Raw genomic sequence first — 24,785 nt, 5'->3', positions numbered from 1 at the left:
TCTCTCAAAAACCTCGGGTTGAATTCCAAAACAGATTTCTGACTTTGGACAAAAACTTAAAGGAAAAGGTGCTATTAATTCTATGTCCCCTGTTTCTCTGTTACCACTGTCCACCCAGCTGCAGCCAGGGAAACAGGGGAGATAGTATAGCATAGAACAGGGGAACTAAAAATGAGGCTCTTTCCCTTGCTGAGATGGAAGTTCAGCTTTATTCTGGTTCTTGGGATCCCATGGAGAAGGAGAGCAGGAGGGAAAGAGGAAGAGTATTGATAACACTCATCTTTTTGAAGGCAGGGGGAAGAGGGTGGATTACATTCACACAGCCAATAAGAAGAACTGGGGAAAAAGAGGTAAGAGAAAGAAGCTTACATTCTACATTTTGGGGGTGCATTCTCAGGTCATACCATTTTTCTAAATGCATGACAACAAAAAGGTTTCTATTCAGTTCACTATCAGAATAATGACATTTTCCAAAAGCATGAAAATGAAGTAAAGTTGATACTCTCTGGTAGCGGTTAATTTCTTTTTTCCACTTTCAACTTTCATTGGGAATCTCAGTCAATTTATATCACAGAGGAATCTGTCTCCTACCTACAACGGACAATTTGTCTTTTTCTGTTTGAAAAATACTCTCAAGAATGTGTCTCTACACCGGAGAAACAAGATTGCATTAGAAGTCCTGAGTACAGGTAATTCTTTCACCCAGATATCTTCTGGCATACACTGAATGAGATACTCAAAATGCCCATCAAAATCATATGCTCATCCAAAAAAAAAGTTAGGTTTACTGTCCATTTACAAATATATTTTTGTTATCAGAATAATGCAAGTACTCAGAGAAAGACATCCACACTAGGTTTTGTCAAGATCCTTGCTAACTTTAAAAATATTACGCAAAATTTTTATTTGAAAATAAAAACAGGTATAAACAACATTGGCCCAGCCTTGCACTTGTACAAAGATCTCAAAGTTTTGTCACTTCTGCAAGCAGCACATTTAGAAAGGCTTTTATGGAGGCTTTGAACCCTGAGTACTCAAACATAGGTCTGAGGTCTTTTAGAGTGTCACAAGTTTCCAGAAAGCAGCTTTAAAATCTGAGCTGTAAAAAGTATAGATCTCTGCAGAGATGACTGTTTTCCCTGAGACATTACAGGGTGTTTCCCAGCCTTTTTCAGAGGCTGAACAGCCATGTGTATTTCTACTCACTCACTGACACAAGCCACTGTCCTAAAAGAGGTCTCAGCACCTGGTTTGGTGCAAACTGAGCTCACCTTCTGCTAAAGCAGCAAGAATTCTCAAGCCATAACAAGTGTAGCAAGTATATATTCTCAAACACTTTTTACCAAAGCTGGTAGAGACAGAAACACTGTTTCCCGCACCACTTTGACAATGCTATTATTTGACTTCTCAGCATGTCTTGTGGGTGATACCATCTCCCAAACCTGACTTTAGTTACCCTTACACATTGAACAAACATTATCCTTCTCACAGTTATAATCTTGTTATAAACTGTGTGAAAACTTCTATAAAGTTACGCTGCTGGAAAGCAGCCTAACTTATCTACAGTTTCCAGGAGAAAAAGTTCTTGTATAATGCACCAGGACAGACCCTGGTTCAAAAATAAAAGGCTACAATGTCTTACGTAAATCTGGGGGTTGAGTGAAGAAAGGGCAGTGATCTGGAGGTCATAAATATTCTGGCTATGCTCACTCCATATGCTCTGAAGTTCAACTATAAATAGCCTTCAAATTGCTACACACTTCAAGAAAGTTGAGTAACCCAGCTTTCACTTTGTAATGTGAGGGTAAAAGTCTAATGAAGCCACAGAAGGGCAGAGGAGAAGAGCTGCAGAAGCCATGTAGACATCTGCTGAAAGGGTCCTAGCTGTGAATTTCCATAGAGAGAACCAGCTGGCTTTAACACAGACAAAGAAATGAGAAAGTACAAGGCCAGCCAGAACAAGGTCAGCTCTGTGTGAGGAGCAAGCAAAGCAGGTAACACTGACGTGAGTGGCCTATGGGAGGGAGAAAGGAACAGCCACACACACCTCTGCCTCCACACATCTAATTCCAACCAAATTCTACAGCCAGTTATGACTTTAGACTGTTTTCTTTTTACATAGCAGTAAAAGTTTTGCATATTTATGTGTTTGGGATCAAAAGTACTGAAAACAGAAGCTGGGTCGTCTGCCACTCCTTTCCAGCCAATTTATTAGTAAATTTTATTGTCTTTGAAACACATTTCCAAGCAAAAACTACTGATATTTTGGACCCTACCTGTAGCCTTCTGGTTGCCTCTTTTGAAAATGTTTGTGTTCCTTCCAGCTGCTGGCACTGTCTACACAAACCATTAGTCCTGGGCATCCCAGGTAGCAACAGCTGAATTTGGACACAACCAGCAGCCCTTACTGTGCCAGAGCTGCTTCTGTCATACTGCCCTTGCAACAGCTCTGAGTTCTCAATGTGGCAATGAAAAAAACTTTGTCATCTGTCTGGCCTCATGCACAAATGTCATCCATCACTTCAGAAATCACTTTTCCCATACCCTAAAATTACAATTTTGGATAGAGACTGAATTATAAATAAATATCCCAAGAACACTCAAATGAGAAGCTGACTTTTTTCCCCTTCCATAACATCAAAGCAGGTGAGCCACAGCAACAAGCAGGAAAAAAATCTTATAAATATTAGCTACTTATTGATCACTCATATTAGCATGCTACTTTTCTTTTGACGGTTACATCTAAAAGTCCTCAAAATAGCCAAACCCAAAAAAACCCCAAAAAACAAACAAACAAAAAAAAACACTGTATCTTACTCCTTCTTCAAGGACATTACTAAAAAAATCTAAATTTCAATAATGTCCTAAGTAAGCACAGCCCATTTATTTTGAAAATAAAACTTTTTTTTAATGAACAGTCTTCTATTCCAGACAGTCAAAGAAAAGCAGATTATGAAATCTAGTATTTGATCCATTTTGCACAGGCATGGTTCAGAACACATCTATGCTTAGGCCACAGATCCATACACACACCACTTCCTCTCAGAAGTCTAGATGAGGTAAGCTCATTGATCTGAGATTTTGTGGATTTAAAGTTTTTGAAGGGCAGCCAAAACTTTCACATAATTTTTCTGCTCTTTCCAGAACTTGAGGTTTTGTTTCTTTTTCCCTAAAATACTTAAACGTATTTACATTGTAAACAACATTATGCTGAGAAGTGGGAAAGGTCAAAAAAAGAAAGGCATCCTTAACATTTTGTTTTGTATTTCAAGTTAACCACAGAGGGCAGTTTTTTTTTTCTAAAAATAAATCTTGAGCTCTGTATTGAAAAACATTGCAGGTTCATTATGTTTGTTTGTTTGTATGTTATTTTAAATGCTGTCACATTCCTTTATCTGGCAGTCTTTGAAGATGCACAGGTTCAATTGCTTGGCCCCTGTGTTTACTATAAAACACTTTCTGACAATATGAGGATGACCTTTCTCCACAGAAGTGCCATCTCATGAACACCATCCCTCCCTAAGACCGTTGAAGGAGACATCAGAACTGAAGTGGGTAATCCAACTGACTGCATAAAGATTCTGAAAGCACGCACTCGCCTTCAGGCAGAGCACGGGAATTGCACACTGCGCTGGACTACTCATCAGTGTTAGGCGTTTACTAAGACTTCAAAGCCTTTTTCCAAGAGCTGTTTACACCCAAGCAGATTCCAAACAGGAGATGTTGTCTCCCATGGAGTATGTTTTTCTTCAACCTTAATTAGCACCGTGTCAAAGAACAAATTTCATACCCAACTTCTCTGTTTCTGGAGAAATTTCAGTCTTCCAAACTGAAGGGTTGAAAATCAGTACCTTTAGTCCAGACCCAAAAAAAATACAAAGCCTGATTTGTAAATCATCTGCCTACACGATGAGGGGTTCCACTTTGCATAAGTCATCACTGGCACTCAATAATCCTCTAGTGCACCTGCTTTAAGAAACACAGTATATGTCCCCAAAAGAGTACAGTAAATTTCCAACATACAGAGGCATCAATAATACAGCAATGTCATGAGATCAAACAGAATGTGTAAAAGGTACAGATTCAAGTACAGAAAAGATCCATAAAACAAGATACTTCTTCCTTTAAAATTAAAACACGTCAATACAAATTGTCTACGTCACCATAGATAACTGCATGGCTGTGCAAGTTCTCCTTTTCCACCTTTCCATCCAACTTTGAAAACTGCTCCCCAAATTATGATGCCAAAATACAGTATTTTCCATGATTACAAGCAAGGTCACAAAAGCATTCCTCTGTAGAATTTTAAAAAAATCAACCCATACAAAGGATCAAAATCCATCAGTCCTGAACTACAGAAAAATCCTGAAGTTCAATGACCCGTTTCCAGGACTGGGCAAATTTTTGCTATAGCCAGGATAGGGGAATGGCTAGGACCCAGCGGTAACTACATACTTCATGACACCTCATGTCATTTTTGGCAGGGAGCGGCAGGAAGGGGCAGGGAAATGCTACCTTCAAGGCTGGCACAGCCTGGCGAAGGGAGTGGCCAGGTATTGCTTATTTCAGGGGGTTTCTTTGTTAATTTCTTGTACCCCCCACCCCTCCCCCCATTCCATGAACACTGTTGCCTTCACTGCTTGCTCTCTTATCTCACTGCTGTTTCCAGTAAATGTTCCTATCTCAACCTGTAATCTTCACCTTTTGTGCCTCCAGTTCTTCTCTCCATCCCACCACCAGAGCAGGAGAGAGAAGCAAATGAGCAGCATGTGGTTTGGAGTGTCCCAGTGAGCACTAAACTGGGGAGTACCATTCCTAAACTAAGACATTTGATCAGCTGATTTTTCTTCTCTTTGCAGCCCAAGTTCAGATACATTTATGGAGCAATAAAAACACCTGCAGAAAACACAGATTTGGTCCTCAGGGTAACATGCAGCTATCCTGATAGTCTTGTCTCCTATGACCAAGAAAGATGATTCACACTCTGTTTGGATTAGCAAAGGTGAATACTGCTTCAAGGTTGTTTCACCAGGGATTGAAACAGTGAATGTCACGACTCAAAATGCATTGAATTTCAGTCCCTGCACTTAAGAGCCACATCTTTTTATCTCAATGCTGTAACAGCTCTCTCAAGCATCAGAAGTCCACAGTGATCCTAACCTTGTAGCTGACACAACAGCATCCCCTGCCTTGCTAAGCTTTCTAACTAATGCACAATGGCAAAGGACCTTCTCGTCACCTACCTGGACTGCGTAACAGCCACAGCCACTGAACTAAATAAGCTGAACCAGAAATGCCAACCCATCCTCTGTGCAATGAGCATGCAGCTCTTACAACAATTTGTTTAGTGGACGAGACCTAAAAATGTTTTAAATCACATTTGGCTAGAAGACAAAAATTTCAATTGAATGAAATGGGAAAAAAGAAATTTGACACACTACTTGCAAACAGCAAATTTCTCTCTCTTGGGAATGTTTGAACAAGTCTTTGGAAAAAAAACTCACTGCAGGTATCATTACAGTAAAGGCGTACAAAAATATTATTTAGGCAAAGGATTGTTTGAAGAAGGCGATTAGCTTCTCTGAGTAGATTACTTGATTACAAACCTTAGTAATGTCCATCGCCTTTTTCCAGGATTTCATGACAGCTTTTTAAGCAAGCTGCACATCCAGAAAATTTTCAAAACTTCGACCTGTTTAGTGTAGAGAAGAATTTCGTACAGATCTGAGACTCTTCTGGGCAGATAGATTAGCAAGTAGTTTAAGTTTGATTTAACTAGGGAACTTGATTAAAATACAGTGTTGATTTTTCAGCATATGGGCTGAATTGTATGCACATAATCTTGTTACATGTGCAAATGACAGTAAGTTATGCAGGCTGTCTCACAATTTGCACATGCGATCTTAATTTGTCCTCACAGGAAGTTCCCACACGGAGTTGCAGAACTGCAAATTATAACAGAGGTCAATGGAAGCTCTAAGAACTTCAGATCCCTAACATAAAGTACCATGGACAAGCATCAGCTGAAAATGCTGCACCTGCTGTCCAAAAAGTGCTTTGACTGGGGATGATTTGGTTTATTGGCTCTGAGAAAGACATCTGCATCACCCAAGGTGAAATCTGCTGTGTCCTCATGTTGAAGTTTTATTCCCATGGACTCTAAGCGCTGCTGCTGAGGTAGCCCAGCAGGTCAGATGGACACCACAAAAAACAAGTGAGCTCCCCAGAAAGCAGACTTCCTGGTCTACATTTAGAGTTTAAAAGTAGAACAAAAATCAAGATTTTAGCGAGTTCTTTTTATGCTCTCTTCTGTGCTGCTGTGAAAAGGAAATAAAATGTATGTAGAATTAAGTAACAGCAGAAAAATTTCTTCTGGGATATGATGCTGATGTATTCATTTGGGGAGACTTGTGAGGAAATGAAAGGTCAAAGTATTCAGAAGAACTTGTAAAGTTCTGCTATCTCCCTTCTATTTTATCATAGGAATGGAGACTGATTATAAATAGATCTATATGGCAATAAAAATAAAACCTGCTCAAAGCTAATAATGGTAAAGATTATAATTTAATGTAAATAGTGCCCCCAACTTAATAATGCAATCTGCTTATTATGGAGAAAGAACTTACTGACTCTTGGCAGATATTCACTACAAACAAAATATATAAATATCCTGATTAATATAGGTCCTACAAAAGCCACAATAGCCTAAAAATAGGCTAACCATCAGATATCCTGTTTTAAAGCTGTTGTTGCATAGCTCATGGGAATTCTATCCATATGCAGGCTCATGGCTCAGTCAAAATCTGGTCCAATATGTAATGGTGCTTTGAACCAGGGCTGAACAAAGTTCATCCCTCCTTCATTCTTACCTAAATAGCATTCACCATCAGTTCAGCTGTACAAAATGCTGATGTTAATTCTTTCTATTATAGACAGGCCCTAGGGTTTTAAACTGCATCCATCAATATATGTATATCTATCCACTCTAACATTTTAAGACAGATTACAGGTCATCGGTTTTGAAGCTTGCAATTGCAGTTGTCATATGATACCACAGATAATGTACCATAATTTTTTAATTTGTATAAGCATTCTAAAGGAAAATTTAAAAAAAACTTTTTTTTTTTTTTCTGAAGGATACATTTATAGAGGAGGACAGCTGAGTATGTAACAAAGAAAATATTTATTCACTGAGAGAATTCTAATCCTCAAATTCCTGGAGGTTACAAATTTACCTACCATAAAACATTTTAAGTCTGTACTACAAGCAGCAAGAGAAACCTTTTTTTTTTTTTTTAAATGTTATATATTTGGTCATTTGCATATTTTCTTGCAATTAAATGGTAAAAATGGTAAAATGGTATTTAGGATCTTTCCAACCATAATTAACATTTTCTCCTGTTTTGCAATTAATTAGAAAGTTAGAAAACTGTATTACTAAATACTGGTTGGATATTTAATCTCTAATTAGTCAGATATTGATGTCCTGCTAATAGAAGTGTCCTGCAAAAAAATACTTCACAAATACAGCTATGGGAGGAATCAAAGCAGGTTCTTCATAAGAGCCTTGAAGACCCTCAGCAAATAAAAATACAGTCAGAAATTACTTTGCATCTACTGAGAAAAGAGTAATTCTGGGGAAAACAAAAAAAAGGGCAATATAGGGAGAGGGTACATTGCCTAATCATATCAGAAATGGGGCCCAAGCATTCTATTTACTAAGTGAATTCAAAAGTTGCTGTCTAAACTAAGAATCACTTCACCACAAAAATGATAAGCAAAAGTACTTCTTCTGTATAAAATTCTCTGTAATTCTGTAGTAAAGAGTTTAAGAATCTAAGAAGTAGCAAAGCAGGTGTATTTCTTACATTACTTATTGCCATTAGGCAAAGGAAGGACAGTTGCTTTGTTTTATGTTGGCCATTTTTTCCCAGTTCCATAGATGGATGCTATCCAGTGCCAATGAGCACAGTGGGAGTTTGGGGACTGATTCCAGTAGACCTATATTCTACAAAGAGCCAAAACTAGAGGAATCACAGTTGAGTTACTCATTAGGAAATCAAAACCCCATCCTTATAACATTCTCAGTATTTTGATAAAACACTAGTGGATGACAGAAATTATATACTTCCCACTTCTCATGGGCCAAGACACATGGACCACTGCCACAGCTACAACCAAGTTATGACTTAGAGCTGTTATGACTTTAATGACAGGCAGATGCAGTGAGGACTAAGGACTGAAAGATTCTCTTGCAGGAATCAGTCTTGCAAGTGAACCAAAGTAAAGGACGGAAAAAAGTTTTGTTTTATCATTGTTCAGCGCCTCAGTCCTGAAAGGTCATGCTAAGTGTCACTGTCACAAAAATACTTAATGCAGAATATGCCTCTTTCAGGACTTTGCATTTGGTTTATTGCTCTGAAATTCTCTAAGTACATTTCTACACACATTCAGTATATGGTTATTCATTCTTGTGGAAACTTTTTCTCTCATTTCCCCATTAAATCACAGTCCAATAAATGCTTGCTCTGAAATTAACTATCCTTCTGGATGATGGTCTCAGCAACAAAAACTTAACTGAGAAATAAAATTTGGTTCATGTAATGCTTCTTATAAACTAGAAGGAAAGCTGGAATCAGGTTTTCCAGACCTACCTTAAAAGCTGATTATTTCTTTCTTATTAATACATATATGTATATTATAATACCTAGATTATATTTTATTCTGTGTATATATGTGTAACATATAATATGCTATTATTTTATTATTAAAAATCTCTGATTTATCTTAGAATTATCAGAAACATTAAATCTAGCTTAAAGAGTTTGATTAACAGGCTCATAACTTGTGAGATATTTCAGACTTCAGTCTAATACCGAGACTTTCAAGGGGTAGCAGACGGTTTTTTCACACACCAGGATTTTGTATTAGACTACATCATTAAACAACAGACAAAAAATAAATGAAAACAGAAATTTTAGCAGAAATTGCCTCCAATGTTAATTAGTTTTGTTATTGTTGTATATGATGCTACTGTTCTTTCTAGCAATAACATAGGTAGCAGTATATTCAGGATTATGGCACCCACATTTAGGCACTGAAATATAAGTAGTCAGTTCAGTTAACTAAGTCATAGGTCTGAAAAGACCTTCAAGACCAAGTCCAGCCTTTGCCCGATCACCACCTTGTCCAGTCAACCATAGCAGTAAGTGTCATGTCCAATCATTTCTTGAGCACCTCCAGAGATGGTGATTCCACCACTTTACTGGGCAGCCTGTTCAAATGCTTCACCAGCCTTTCCATGAACAAGTTTTTCCTGATGTCCAGCCTGAACCTCCCCTGGCACAGCTTGAGGCTCTGTCCTCTCATCCTGTCACAAACTGCCTGTAAGAGGCTGACCCCTACCAAAGTACAACCTCCTTTCAGGCAGTTATAAAAACTGATAAGGTCTCTCCTGAACCTCCTCATCTCCAGGTTAAACAGCTCCAGCTCCCTCAGTTACTCCTTACACAACTTTTGCTCCAGACCTTCACCACTTTCATTGCCCACCAATATATTTGTTGTGAGGGGCCCAGAACTTAGCACAGTCCTCAAGGTGCAGCTTCACCAGTGATGAGTACAGAGGGAAACATATTTGACATGTTATTGATCTGGTACATCTCTTTAAAGTCCATCCAAATCTCTTAAATATTTTGCCACATTTAAAATGCTCACTACAAATAGTTAAAATGCTACCTTTTAAGGCAAGTTATTCAACTTAACCAACTTGCTGTGATTTGAAGAACAATTTAGTTGATCCAAAGTAGATAGGCACTTTAAAGCAAGCAGAATCACTTTCTAGGTCTATTGATAAGCAACAGGATTCAAGTGCCCAAACATCACCATCGAGAGCCACCTGAAATGCCTTGGGTGAAAGGAGAAGGGATCAGCAGATGTGATGCAAACTGCCTTGCATCTGATTCAGATGGGGTTCTGAAACTATCTGAAGTAGCACTTGGAGGCCAGACAAGATGTTTTAGAGAGTTTTAAATTATGTTATACACCTGAATCCTACCCTAGATTTCACTTTACTATGAAGCTAATGCACTTACCTCCAATTGCAATTGGACACCTATTTTAGGTATCAATCTCAAGCTGAATCCTGCCTTCAATGCGCTTCTTGGTAGGTTATGACCACATTTCCAACACCTAAAGCAAAGTAGCACTGGACTCTTCTTTAAATTTCACAAAGCAGCAACAAGGTGACATACAGTGTTTTACTTTTTGCAGAACACTGAAGTCTCTAAAGAAGGAGTTTCTTTTACCATTAAAATAAGATACCGTCATTTCAAATGTAGCTTTGCAAAGGTTTATTATCTGACAACAAAATAAATCACAATGAAAGGTGTATTTACTTTTGCAGAGCTTGTTGCTTTTGGGGGCATTTGAAAAAGAGCAGGAGATGTCCACAAAGGTGTTCTTTTCAGGTCCTGTATACCAGCTCAGGAATTTTATTTGATGATGCACCATTATTACTCTTCTCCACATACCAGGAGGTTTAATACATTTTTGATCAGAGACTTCAAGATTAAAAAGAATAACTTCAAAAAATAAAATTACTACCATATGTTTGAACAGGCAAGGAAACATAATACTACGACACCTGTGAGACTGCTGCGTCTAGCTGTATCATTCCAAGACACAAAATTTAATTGCTGGAAAAAGATATTCAGGCCAATCAAGTGACACATGGGGGTGGTAAAACACAACTGTAGCTGTTATCCAGCTTCTGGATATGATAATATCAGTGAAAAGGTAAATTCCAGCCACAGGTTTTATTACTGCTGAAAATGCTGAAAGTTGACTCCACCTTCACCTTTTCAGTCAAAATCAGCCACCCAAAGAGCTTTTATTATATGAGATTCACAGAGTGAATTTCAGAGTATCTGCAATGGTTATGTGAAGGGCTTGACTCTCTTTTCTCTGACAGATCTAGGCCATCTGAGCAGGTTTTAAACCTCCTCATCACCTATGAGACTGAAATTAAATAGGAGGTATGCAGTACTCAGTCTGAAAGCTTTATAGTATTGTAGGATAGCAGGGAAACTGAACACATTAAGCTAACCATGAAAGGATAAGATGCTATTTTAAAAATGTTTTAATGATTGCAGTGTGTCTTGCTCAAGTCCTTTAGCTTTTTCCAAAAAAGCTACTGTGTTACACAGATCTTTGAGCAACTGCAGAAGTCAAACAAACTTGGGGTACCAAATGAAGATACAAGCTGAAGTGTAAGATAGAAAGAACAGACTGTATTTTAAATTCCATTCTATATTTGCTGTATTTGATTCTTAATATCAAAAACAACTTTGAATTTTAAATGTTTCTGTCAGTTTTATTCAACCCTGACCACAAATCAGTTAGACTCACCAACGAAGCCTGGTACTGAAAGTCAGTGGAATGGCAAAATGTTAGCTATGCTCAAAGACAGACAAAGGACTAGATGTCTGAAAGCACTCTGAAGTATGAGGAAGTGCCCTCAAATGGCAAAGAAAGGGGAAAAAAATTAGACCTAGTTCACTGCATATTATACTGTAAAATTAAAACTCTCACAGAAAATTACTACCATAACTTATTATGCTGATAAAAAGAAAACCAAGGCGTTGTGTTCCTTTATTACACCACTACTTAATGTAATTGGCATTCATTCATTGGAGTGAGGGGCATTCAATTTAGAGATCGAATTTCTGTAGAAGAATGTATTTATTGGTACATAGAAGTTCCTAATTGTTAGTATATTGCTACTAAATAAAGACATTATTTCATTCAATAACAATTCTTTTAAAAAATAAAAAAAACCCTACCAAAAAAAAAATAGTAGTAGAACAATAGATTTTGTTTCATTTTTCAAAGGAAGTATTTCTTGGGCAGAAGCCTAAGTCACAAATTGTTTAAATTAAAAAAAAAGAAAAATGGACATTCTCCTATTCCCCAATTATGGTTTTGTTTTCTTCAATGCTAGAAAGCATTTACAATAGTTAAAAATGAGAAGGCCTTACAAACCAGGCTTCCATAGAAAATCATAGGCAGACATGCTTTTCTACAATGCATGGTGAGACATTTCTGGGAAACACTAATGAAATGTCTTCCAAAAATATGAAAAGAGAATAAAATAAAAATAGAACAGAAGGCAGAGGCCAGGTACAGCTTCTTTCCTCCAAAGTGAAAACAACTACTCAGTGCCTGGACAAATTTGCATTTGTCCTGTAACAGTGTTATGTGAAACACTGTCTGCCACTAACCAGAAAGAATATGACAGAGCATTCATCAAAGTACAAAGAAGTACTTTTCTTACATCCTCAGTTCCTTCTTTTGTTAGATTGTAGTCCCACTTGTTCTCTGACTGTGGCCATTACTGAAGTACCTTAACAGAGAAACTTCTTCACAAAAGAGATCTAATGGATAAAAACTAAAAGTCTTTACTAAGATCAGACCCACTGGAGAACCTCAGTTGATAAAAACAAAACAGAGAAATTGTTTGTCCACTATACTATTTTCTTTTCCAGTGGGCTCCAATCACTTATTTCATGACAATGAATTAAGTTCAAGAATTGTCCTGATATGAGGGGAAAGGAGAAACTACAGCAAAAAAATTATTTTCAAACAATACCCTCTGCCAGAAACAATCACATTGTGGGAACCAACTTATCATTTTATAGAGTTCCACCATCCATTTCTCTCTACCTCCAACACTACTTGTAGTCCAATACCTAAAAACATTACAGTAGGTCTGATTCACTCTTTGGCAAAGCCCAATTTAAAAAATGTTAATTACTCAACAAATAAGAACCCCAAAAGTGGAAAAACAGATAGATGTACCTTAAATAATTCCAAAGTTTCATCACTATTATGATCATCACTGTGGGTCTGAATCCCACAGCCCACTCCTGATCTAGGAATATTCCATATATACAGAAAAACTATGTATGTTTATCTCATGGTCTCAGTTGATAATGTAGACTGTCACACAACTATTCATATACAGTCAGTACATAATGTTTTAAGGATTGTTATACTTACAGAGATAAATATATTTTACATGCAAAGGCAAATACCAGCTGTAAATAAAAAGAGGAATAATTATATCTATGGAGGGATAATAATTAAAAGTCATAATGGCTTGGTCAGTAAATGGAAAAGTGTTCTTTTCAGGTGTTAGATGAAAGTTACACAGATCTTCTGGGCAAGACCAGAATACACACAGAAATTAGAAGAACCAGACAGCTACAAATTGTCTCCCCAGGAAGGAGGCCATGAATTACCAACAGTTATTTAAGGACACAAAAAAAGACACAGAGACTGAAATGTGCAGCTCATAGAATAGCTGAGCATGGACAAAGCATGGAATCATAGCTACTTACTTTTTCCAGTAAAACAGTAATGCTTTGGAAGGATTTGGTATATGCAGACTATTTTATCTCTTTGCTTAATGGGTAGGAAGTTTGGGAGACTAAAAAATAGTTTGCTTTAAAAATCTGGCTTTGAATCACCTGAATCATTCACTAGTGAGAAATATTTTATTATTTCAGCTGACAGAACTAGGCCTGTCATGTTACTATGATAAGAAACCAGAGAAGATTGCAACTGAACTAAAGCAGTGCTGAACCAAAAAGTTGCAGAGAAATAAGGGGAGAAGTAAAGCCATCTGCTTGACTAATTACTCACCTTACACTTAGCTATTTTCTCACAGGGGTGCAAAGGTGCATAAGGCACTGGTAAATTGTGATCTTACAGTATCCAAGACAGAAGGGAATACACAATATACCCTTCTGTTACAATGCCAACAAGGATTCAATGTAATACCAAAACTTCTCAGAATATTTTTCTATCATATGTATCTTGTATTCATTCTGAATCTGCATTTAACATCTATGGATTCAGAGAAAGGAAATTTTCTCACAGGAGTATTTTCAATATTGTTCCCACAAAGTAACTGTGAGAATGAGGTATGAGCTCTGATATGCAACCAATGAAAGGAGTCTATCAGAGACTGTTTTACAACAGCTGGGACACTTCTACTAACTTCCATGGCAGTTTTCCTTCTGTTAATAGTTTCCATATTTTGCCTAAGTGGAACTCGAGGTAGCAAAAAACAAAAATATTACATTTAATGGAATTCATGGAATTAGAATTTACCACAAGGTGATTCTTTGGCAGGTTGCATATACATTTGGTTTGTATCTATTAACTAGATATAATTAATCACAATGACAAAAATCAAGATTATATAGCCAGCATTAGCACATATTATTAAATTTAATAAATACACAGATATAAGGGAACCCGTGAGCCACAAATGTTGAACTCACTCCTTCGTTGTAACTGAGTCAGCTGCAATTTTTGCCAGCTTGTTATTAGACAACCACTTAATTTGAAAAATTATCATAACAAACAGAATATTATCATTACCAAAAGAATATATGAGAATAACATACCAATTCAAAAATGTCCATATCTTTGCAATACATATGGAATATTATTTGTGTTTGTACTCAGGTTTACTCTAAGTATTCTCCTGGGTGAAGAAAGTATATAAACTAATTTTTTTTTTTTCATTTAGACAATGCAAAAACTAACTACTCAGCCAGCCACGAATCTACCTCCACTTTTTGTTCTATTAAAATAGCATATGCAGTAGCCTTGTCTATGTTATTGATGACACCTTGGTGGCTATTGGACTGATTTAGTGGTTCTTAGGAGTCTCCAAATATAAATGAATCCTAATGAGATAATCCCTAGTGCATGGAGATGAAGGAATGCTATCTAAATAATGCCACTTCTGTTGCAGAATTGGTTTCAAATTAATTGTTTCTTTCTAAAGCTATAATTATCGGGAGGAATGCAGTTAGTCAGAAAAAATGAAGTTAAAAGGTGCATAATGTCTAATAGCTCATTAAATAGAAAATACATTGTAAATTTGGGAATCAGAATGACTTGCAGCTAACTGTGAGATGATGGGTCATGCACATGAAAAGAGACTTTTTGGCAGGAAAGCAATTTGGTAATGCTGACTGCAGTCTGCCTTTACTTGACATTCGGAAAGATCATATGACACCAATGCAGATGAGGTGAACAGTGAAGACAAAAGGAAGGGCAAGAAGAACTAGAGGAGAAAAAGTTAGGTTATGAGCAGCCGAGGCATGATGAAGAAGGAGAGAATATGAGTGTCATTATTGGGTGTTCAATTTTTAAAGTGGAAATGGGAACAAGTGTCATATTAAAGAGACTTGGAATATTCAAGCAGCTATAGCAATAGCTAGGTCAACATTTTCCTCACAGAGGGGTTTTATGAAGAGTTCATTTGATGAATAATTAGTCATTTTTAAATTTCTCTTCCAATGAAAAAACACAGTAAGTGTGTATTTACTCTATGTCAAGTATATTTTTTATATAATGCAACAAAACAAGTCCAAAGACCATTTGAAATACTTAATAATAATTAAGCTGTCAAAAAATCCTCAAACCTAAAACATTATATCACAGCCTCAGAGGGAAAGAAGCTCAGAACAGCTGATTTAGGCTTAAACTTTCTCCTACTACATTTTCCGCAAGCAGTGACCCCAACAATTACACAGGGGGATGCAGACATGATCAGAATGGGAGAAGGCAGCTCTGTCTTCGCATGTACACACACAGGTGCATTCCACACCAGCCTGCACAAACAGAGTCATCTAAAGTTCCAAGGCAATGTACAAAGAACTGCAAGCTGTGGGCTCAAAATCACATCTGATGCAAGAAGAGAGAAGGGGAATAAAGTTACCCAGAGTTACATTCTTTTATGTTGTTAGGCTTTGGTCACAAGCTGATCTACATGGTAAAACAAAATCTGGAGTCACCAAAAATACTTCTAACAATGTACTGTTTTATCTGGGATAGAGTTACCTTTCTTAATAGTAGCTCATTGCATTTCAGATCTGTAACCCTGAAGAGACAGCAGCCATGGATAAGGCCACAACACAGCAGGTACACCCCTGAAGGGGCTGTGGTCCCAGGATAAGGCCATACCAAAGCAGCGAAGCACACCTCAGACTGACCACACCTATGGATTAGTCCACACTGCAGCAGATATATCCCTGAAGAGGCTGTGGTCTATGGACAGACCCATGCTGGAGCAGCAGCAAGCACAGAAGTTCACTGCAATGTAAAACCATATGGCCTGGTCCAAAGGGGCCAGGCATGGAGATTGTAACAGATATACATTTAATTGCCATTTGATTTGACTACCCATGATTTGACTTGTGTGTTAAAGAAGGAACCACCCAAACCAGTTGAGGACAACCCTCCAACAACCAGTGCAAGTGCAGCAGTGACCCAACCTCAGCTGGCTTTTGTGCCCAGTAATTCCACACAACAACCACCTCCCCTCTCCTGAGTGATCACCATAACAAACAGAATCAAAGTCAAGAACTAGATGAACTCAATTGCCGTTTTATGGACATTATACACTGGTGGGCCATAGATGAAAGGAATAATACCTGCATATATTAGAGAGTGAGAAGTGAGAAGTGAGAAGGGGTGGTTAACTGAGAGGATATTGGACAATATGGGACCTAAGCGTGATGCAAATTTAAAGAATAAGTGATAGAGATTGTACAGGGTTCAGCTGGAACGGAGTTAATATTCTTCAGAGTAGCTTTTAAGTTGGTGTGTTTTAGACTTGTGACTAAAACAGTGTTGATAACAGATAACAGAGATGTAACACTGCTGAACAGTGCTTAAACAGAATCAGGGCCTTTTTTCTGTTCCTCACATTGCTCCACCAGTGAAAAGATTGGAGGTGCAGGACTGCTGACCTCAAATAGCCAAAGAGATATTTCATATCATATGAGGTCATGCTCAGCATATAAAGCTACAGGGAAGAAGCAGGAATTGGCATAGATTTCACAAGTTACCGCTGCACATGATGGAGCCCCGCTTTTCTGGAGATGGCTGCACCCCTGTCTGCCAGTGTGAAGTGCTGAATGAGTTCCTTGTTTTGCTTTGCTTGTGTGTGCAGCTTTTGCTTTACCTATTAAACTGTTCTAACCCACAAATTTTCTCACTGTTACTGTTCCTATTCTCTTCCCCATCTCACTGTGAGGGAGTGAGCAAGTGGCCGAGAGGGCTGAGCTGCCTACTGGGTTAAACCAGAACAATCATAATGACAATGTTTACTAACAGAATAATAAAATCCCATTGCCATAAAGGAAAAATGAATTTGCATTAGGGAAAAAAACTCCAATATTTCCTAAATCAGAAGTTCAACCAGGATCCATGGCCACTTCTTTATTTGAACATCCATTGCACAAATACCAACATAATGCCTTCCTTATGAAGGTTTGGACACCTTGGCAGTAATGCATTTTAAATATTACCTTAATTCCAATAGAAGGTTTATCCCTCGTGAATCTAGACTTAAAAGAAAAAAGAAGGATCATAATAATGAGAAATGTCAGTGTACTGGCTGATAATACCATATCTAAATTTATGGCATTTTATGTTAGCATATAAATACAATATTTCTTGTGTCTTGATTCCAGTAAGCCCATAGAATTGAACTTATCTCTCTGTATTTGCTGCTGTTACCGGATCTTAAGATAAAACTTTCCATCTTGTTTAATAATAGCTTATTTTTTGCAATGCATAGATTGAATTTTTTTACACTAAATTTGCACAGGTAGCAGAGTCTGAAGAGAGGATATAACCTAGAGAGGGCATTCTTCTCTTGAAATGATGCTAAAACAGATCTTTTTTCTGCAATTAGGCTCTAAATATGACCTAATTTCCTGCACAAATACCAGAACCAGATATACTTAGTCAGAAAGTGATATTTTACTTTGGTTCCATAACAACAATGCCACATTTGAAAACTTACACTATTGTAATGGTAGCCTCTAACTCTTTAATACAGAGTACCCATCTACCTGTAGAATCTTTCTGAAATTTACCTGATGTTTTATAGTCTCTCTTCTGAATATAATGGGATTTAAGCTTCATAAAAGGTGTAGGAGTGGTAAACCACTGAAATCAAGCTCAAGTCTTAAATTTGTATCCAGAATACAGACACAAAAATAGTTGTCAAAACAGCACCCCACCTACATGCCTTCCGCAGAGATCACCCTAAGCACTTAGCAATATTTATTCAGGCTCACTTCACAAAAGACTTAAATCACATAAATAATTTGATCCCATTGAAGCCACACCAGCTGAAATGTCTCTCATGATCAGACCTCAAGTTTTGCCTCTCTGCACACAGCAAGCACGCATCCTAATTCGTCCCAGTGATGACTTTCAGGACTTGGACATTTCTACAGTTCAAACCAAACTAAGACTACAAATTCATCTTAGATAAACCACGAGACAAGCTTCAGATGGTACCCACTTTCATCCCTCACTGAAAAAGATCCATATTTCAAACACTTTACAACATACAAATAGCACAGAAAGATACTACCTTTCTTCAGAGCCATCAAGCCATTCTGTGTAACTTTGCAGTGTCATGAAATGCAATAACAAAATAGCCAGTGACAAATTATGGTTGAGCCTAGAATCTGAAAGGCCAAACAGATATCTTAAATGGGAACAAACACTGAAAGTCTCAACCAAAAGGGGATCTAGAGTACATAGTTTAGATGCAGCTCACCGCTCTCCCAAATGCACAGTCATGAGGTCAAAGGCAGCACCTGTCCTAAGAGTGCATGACTACATGTCAAAGGCTTTGCTAGAGGTTCTCTCATACACAGTTTCACAGGGTGAAGGGCAAGGCAAGGAGCAACCTGTAACCAGGAAAATGGTCCTGTATAAAGATCCTCAGATGATGAGCATTTTCAGCATGAAAATCCACTGGGTGACCCAAGGACTGAGCCACACCCTCTACCCCATCCATGACACAACCTGTCAGACAGAGATGAGGAAGAACACTCACTCCATAACTGACTGCTATGTGGCAAGATGGATCAGAGGCCACAGCTCGGCCTTATCAATATGTGATGCAGAAAATGCAGTGAGGGAGTAGAAGAAATCAAGTATGAGAGTATTACTGCCAATGTGAGAGACTAGTCAGGTCTGTGCTCCTGTCTCTAAAAGAGCTGGTGTGAGACTGCATGTTACTGACAGATTTATTTTAGAAATGTTTTATATCCTGCTTTTAAAAGTGAAAAATAAAGCAAAAGCAGTACACTAAGCAATTGCAGTTTGGTTCTTGCAATTTAGTTCTTGTAAGTAAGATAAATATGCAGTACTGCAATACTGCCTCCTTGCATTTCAAGAAAGAAATTGCTTTATTGGATCAAGACAGTGGTCCATCTAGTTCAGTACCTCATCTTCAAATACTGGACCTTAATATAGCAACAGAGGAGGCAAGAAATATTCCACAGAGAAAAGGCCAGCATACAACCAAGACTAAAAATTAATCTATTTTAAAAGTCTTTGATATTTCCTGACTCATTTATTAATAGTTTGCTATTTATACAACCAGCTAGGTTTGTTGAGCTGTGATTGTTTATTATTTACTTGTGAAGTTTGCTAATGTAAAGCACCTTCTGCAGCTTCAGCTTCATTTTTTCATATAGGCATAGAAGATTACCAAACACAGGAGTCAAAAAAAGCTATGTGTGCTTTCATCTGAGAGCTACCCTGTACCATGGCTTTCCCCTTGGCATGGTTAAAGGGATGCTCACAGCTGAGGCAGCTGTATACAACGCTGTCCTGGTGCCAAGAGACCTGTGTTCAAGTTTCCTATTACAAGATCAGCAAGATGTGAGGTGAGACAATTAGAAAATGAAAGCTATGAACATAGTAGATCAGGAGGTTTGATAAGCTTCAAAGATGAGAGGAAAAAAAAAACATTTTCTAACTTTTTACACATGCAATTATATAAGCAATTCTTCCATGCAACAAAACATACAGGAGCTTCTCTTATAAGTGTTTAGTTAAGGACTAAGGATCAAATCCATACAAAGCATTTTCCAGAGCTACTTCAAGCAACAGCTACAGCTGTAGTGCAATTCTACAAATCACTCTACTGATGTATTCAGACAGAAGAAAAAGCTAAGAAAGCTTTTTTCAGTGACTTCATCCCATTTTATCTAACTATGTAGTGCCATGCCAGACCAGGTAGTTATGCTAACTACCATAACTAAAGCATAAGGTCTTTGCCTTCTCCTTTCTATCTCCAAAGTGGTTTTCAAAACTCACAACATGAAAGAAGCTATGTGAAGATGCCTTGAATTATTTATCTTAAAAAGGTGACTGTTCTGCACTAGTAGTATGAAGAGGTACATTAGGTGGCCATTATTATTTTGTTATCTCTTTTGATAAATAACTCACTACATATGGCATACAAGAGTGGCTGGCTTGGGTATATAAAGAAACAAAGCATAAACCCCACTATCTCCCCAAGTTCTACCAGGAGCAAAAGGAGATAGCTCTGCAGCTGTCACCAGGAAAAATGAACAACATTACTGTTGATGTTTCCACATTCATTCTTATGTCTGGTGAATATGTGTGAACTTAGTCATGAGGAAAAGTGCTTCAAAGTTAATATTAACAGTTTATAAAACGAAATCACTCAGCCAAATTTCCTGTTGAAATAGCCCTAAGAGTGAACACGTGTTTTTTAAAAAAAATTCAAATGTGAAAGTGTGTGCTTACATTAGACTCTATGAAGCTGACTGAGTATAGTATGTAATTGTTTTCTCGTGCTTTAAAAAAAAAAAAAAGAAAGCAAAATCCTTCTAAGTACACTCTTAAATTCAGTGATCTAAGAATAATGGAGCAAATACTCCAGCTGGTTTAAAATGTCAGAGCTACAACTACTCCAAGGGAGCAATGAAAGTCTACATCTGTTGGGGATATACCTCAACACAAAAATGATCATGAACAGGGACAGGTCAGTATTCAGATCTGCTGGCATAGGACCTTTCTGTTACACTCATCCTTACACAACTTCTGTCTCAATGCCTTCAAAATTCAGCATTTCAAAAGGTAAATGAAAAATGTATTTTCTAATAAAAAGCTGTTGGTACCTGAATTACTTGGACATGCAATAGAAAAATGATGAAAGACATTTAAATGAGATGTTTAAATACAGACTGGAAATATGAAACTGAAGATAATTAATTAGATTGTAGGGTCTTCTGTTGCTTTAGCCTCTGTATTACCATGCAGTCTTTGTTTACTGCCATTTATCTTCTTTGTTTGATGACACTTGACTAATAAATACATTGATGAATTGCATCTGTAAATGCCATCCATACATCACAAAAATAGGATGTACTCAGAGCTTCTGGCACATTGATGCTAAAGGATTTTGTTTTATTTGAACTTTCAGTACTTAACAAAGGAAATATTACTGCTCTGCTGGATAAATTTCCTGATTTTTATTTTAATTTTCAGTGAGCAAACAGCTGCAGAATAATGTGACTTAATGAAGCATTTCTAATAAAATCCTGCAGAAGATAAAACACAGGCATAGAACCGCTTGCTCACTGATAGTTGCATCGTTCAGAATAATTTTTCAAGATGGTGATCACATTTCTGTGTAGATGAGTATTAGGTATTGTGATTTTCTGTCTTCCAAGTCAGTGATTTCCTTTAGTGAGATAAGTAGTTAGCACTGTTGCATTACTTATTTATAGTAAGCAAAACACACAACATAATAAATGCAACATCTTTCTAGTACATTATTTAGGCTTTACACTGGTTGGTAAGTAGCAACACAGACAGCAATAAATTTTGGTGTGAAGATACTCAGATCTGAAAAACTTCATGGTAATATTTTGCTTACCAAAAACATACTGCCTATATTTGTAAAGATGTCCTTTATCAAGTCTGTCATCATCTGTGATGAAATTATGAAACTTCTTGGCTGCTACATTTTTCTCTGCCACAACAATTCAGTGTAAAGTATTATTTGCTTTATTTAAATCTAGATAGGGCTCAATGAATCATCACTTTGCAAGCTGCCAGTAAAACAATCTCCAATATCCATCTGTACACACATCTATTTACTTTCATTCAGAACAAGTTTTTCATGTATTCCCCACCAGAATAATCAAGCGCTCTACAGGCATCCACACAAAAAGCTGAGATCCCTCAGATCATAAGAGAGGTAAAAAAGTTAACCTATGTGTCCAGTATGATTATAGATATAGGCAGCTTAGTCATCATTCCCTGATTAAAACAGCAAGACAGAATCAAGGTTTTATCTCAGTCACCCACTACCATCAGTGTATCTAAAATTAATATCACATTTTTGAAGGACCTTCTGTGTATCAAAAAATATGCAGAACCAGTGAGCAGTAAATCTGATTTGTTGTATCAACTGAGCAAAGCTTTCCACTGAAATTATGGTACTTAGGTAGTTTACATTTGTAAGACTAACTACTGGAAATTGGGACTATGTGAAACAAAACCCACATGGTTTTCAATACTGTCTCAGCAGCATCAGCTCTCTGAAATAAAATATAGATAGTGAAATTTATATGAATTACTTTACTAGTGTTAATTATACACTCACAAAACAATTTAGTCATCAGTATGAGATGACAGCACAATTACTGTGAAAAAGTATAATGAAACTTGTAACCTTTGCCACCTCTGATAAAAATACCTTAGTATGCTCTTTCCCAACTTCAGCAAAGCTATCCTCCTAGTACCACTGAACTACTGTTTCAAGTGTGTACCCAACACTACAGGAAAGAATCTTAATTTCTCAATTTGACTTAAATTAGCCCTTAAAGCAGCTTTAAAGCGTTAAACATACAGTAGGCTGAATGCTAAAGTCTGAAATTAGTTGGTAAGACAGAGAAAACAGATAACAATTATCATTTAGTCAATAGTAATTTATATGTATCCACTGTGGTGCAAAGACCCTATGACCCCGAATCCTTTATGGGGTTTTCAGAGATAGGAGTTGAGTATGTTTATTATTTAAATTGACAGTTCTGCAGGAGTCAAAGCACAGTTCTTTAAATACCGAGCCAGTGTCTACTAGGGGGAGGGAGGTAGAACTGAGGTACTTGAAAAAAAATACTGATAAGCTCCAGGCAAAAGCTAGAAAGAGAGAACTGTAACTACACATATAATTTAAAATGCTTTAAGCAATGATTTTAGCTCCCGAAGGAATGAAACATACAGAAGAGCCAAGTGTGGCAAGTCCTAACAGGGCAATGCAAGCTCTTGCTCATTATTCTTTGCACTGATAACCTGGTGTCCAATCCTACAGCTCCACAGGAATAAAGCAGGTTATTTTAAAACTTTCCCTTGCTAAACTATAAATGGGATGCAATAAGGGAAAAGCCCTCTCTCTGTGGCATACAGAACCTGCAACATAAATTTAGTAGGCAAATAAACTCACCGAGATGCAAAGTAAGCAACGTGGATAGAAAAGGTATGTTTTATACTATATACCCACAACTTGGAGAGCACTACACATAAAATGAAACGGAGCCATGATTCTTCCCTTTATAGCTTTTTTTGTTTGTTTGTTTTCAGAGGACGCATAATGCCCGCTCCTTCAGCCGCTCTCTTGAAGGCGGCCGATAAAGCGTCTGGGCAGAGGAACCCCCAAGTGCCCGAAGGTCCTGTGAGTTAGCAGTCAACCTTTTCATAAAAAGTTGAAAACCGGGTGGGTTCCCCTGCTCCCCCCGCATCCCTTTCGGCTCTGTTGATCTATTCTTTTAAGTAAAATCAAAGAAAATTATAAGGGAAAACAAAAGTCTTGAGGGTCGCCCGGCGAAAGGCTGTAGCCGGCTGCTCCAGGTGCCCAGCAGAAGGACGGCAAAGCAGCTCTTCTTCACATCGTCCAACTTTAGGGCAACGGGAGGGCGCAGCCGGCGGCAGCCGCTCCTCACACCGCACACCTGGCCCCGCCGCGGCCGCTTGCGCCCGCCGCCCGCGGGGTCTCCGCCAGCCGCCAAAGGCATCTCCCGGCGGCCCCGCCAGCGCCCGGACAGACACACAGACAGACACACGACCCTGGAGCGCTCCGCTCACCTACCTGCAGTCCCGATTCTTGCTAGAAGCGCCTAGCGATCGGCCGCCTCCCGTCCGGGGGCAGCTCCAGCCTTACCGCCCGGGCATCGCCGGCACACGCCCCGCGCCCCGCCAGCGCTCGGGGGCATGGAGCGGCGCCGTGCCGCACTCCGCTCGGCTCCCCTAGGCTCGGCCGGGCTGGGGCAGCAGCCTCCGCGGGGCCCGGCTCTCTCCCCACTCCTCTCTGGGAATACACCAGGAATCCGGCTAAGAGATGCTAGAGGAAGGGTGAAGTAATTGGGAATGGAGGGAAGACTTGAAGTGTTTCTTGTGCACGATTTCAGAGTATTAAAAAAAAATTTAAAAATGAAAAAACACAGAGGACGAAGTATGGTTGAGCTATCGGAAAAGCGGAGATGGGAAAGTCCTGCAGGCTAGTACGGCTCCGGCCGCTACGCCAGCTGCGCGTGGTCCCGATTCAGCCCCGCTGGCAGAGGAAGGAGGAGAAGCCGGCGCGTCCTGCAGCAGTCCCTCCGTTAGAGCATCTCTGATTGGTGTGCCTTCCACACACACAGCACGACTTCCCCCTCCTGCTGCCTCCTTCTCTCTCTTGGGAAAAGTAATTGGAGAGCGAGAGCTTCACCTTCAGCAGCTTCAGCAGCAGCAGCAGCCGCCCTCGCCCAGCCTGCGCGCACCGCACCGCGGAAGGGCGCGGAGACGCCCCGGGCGCCCGGACAGACAGAGGCAGTTCCAAGCGCGCCCTCCGCGGCGGGGGGGAGGGAGGAGGTGGAGAG

At 38.6% G+C, this 24,785-nt stretch overlaps 1 protein-coding gene across 2 annotated transcripts in view; it reads right to left on the bottom strand.

Moving 5' to 3' along the window:
• Positions 1–24,311, bottom strand: part of LOC131572754 (chemokine-like protein TAFA-2) — a 175,690-nt gene extending 151,379 nt beyond the window's left edge. For both annotated transcript variants that reach the window (XR_009276045.1, XM_058826074.1), the window contains exon 1: positions 24,017–24,311. The gene's annotated coding sequence lies outside the window, so the exon portion shown is untranslated. The remainder of the gene's footprint in view (positions 1–24,016) is intronic.
• Between the last annotated feature and the right edge of the window lie 474 nt (positions 24,312–24,785).

The sequence above is a fragment of the Poecile atricapillus genome, chromosome Z, assembly GCF_030490865.1.
Source record: "Poecile atricapillus isolate bPoeAtr1 chromosome Z, bPoeAtr1.hap1, whole genome shotgun sequence".
Lineage (NCBI taxonomy): Eukaryota > Metazoa > Chordata > Aves > Passeriformes > Paridae > Poecile > Poecile atricapillus.
Note: the sequence above shows the minus strand (reverse complement) of the source record. Positions and strands in the feature narration are given on the sequence as shown.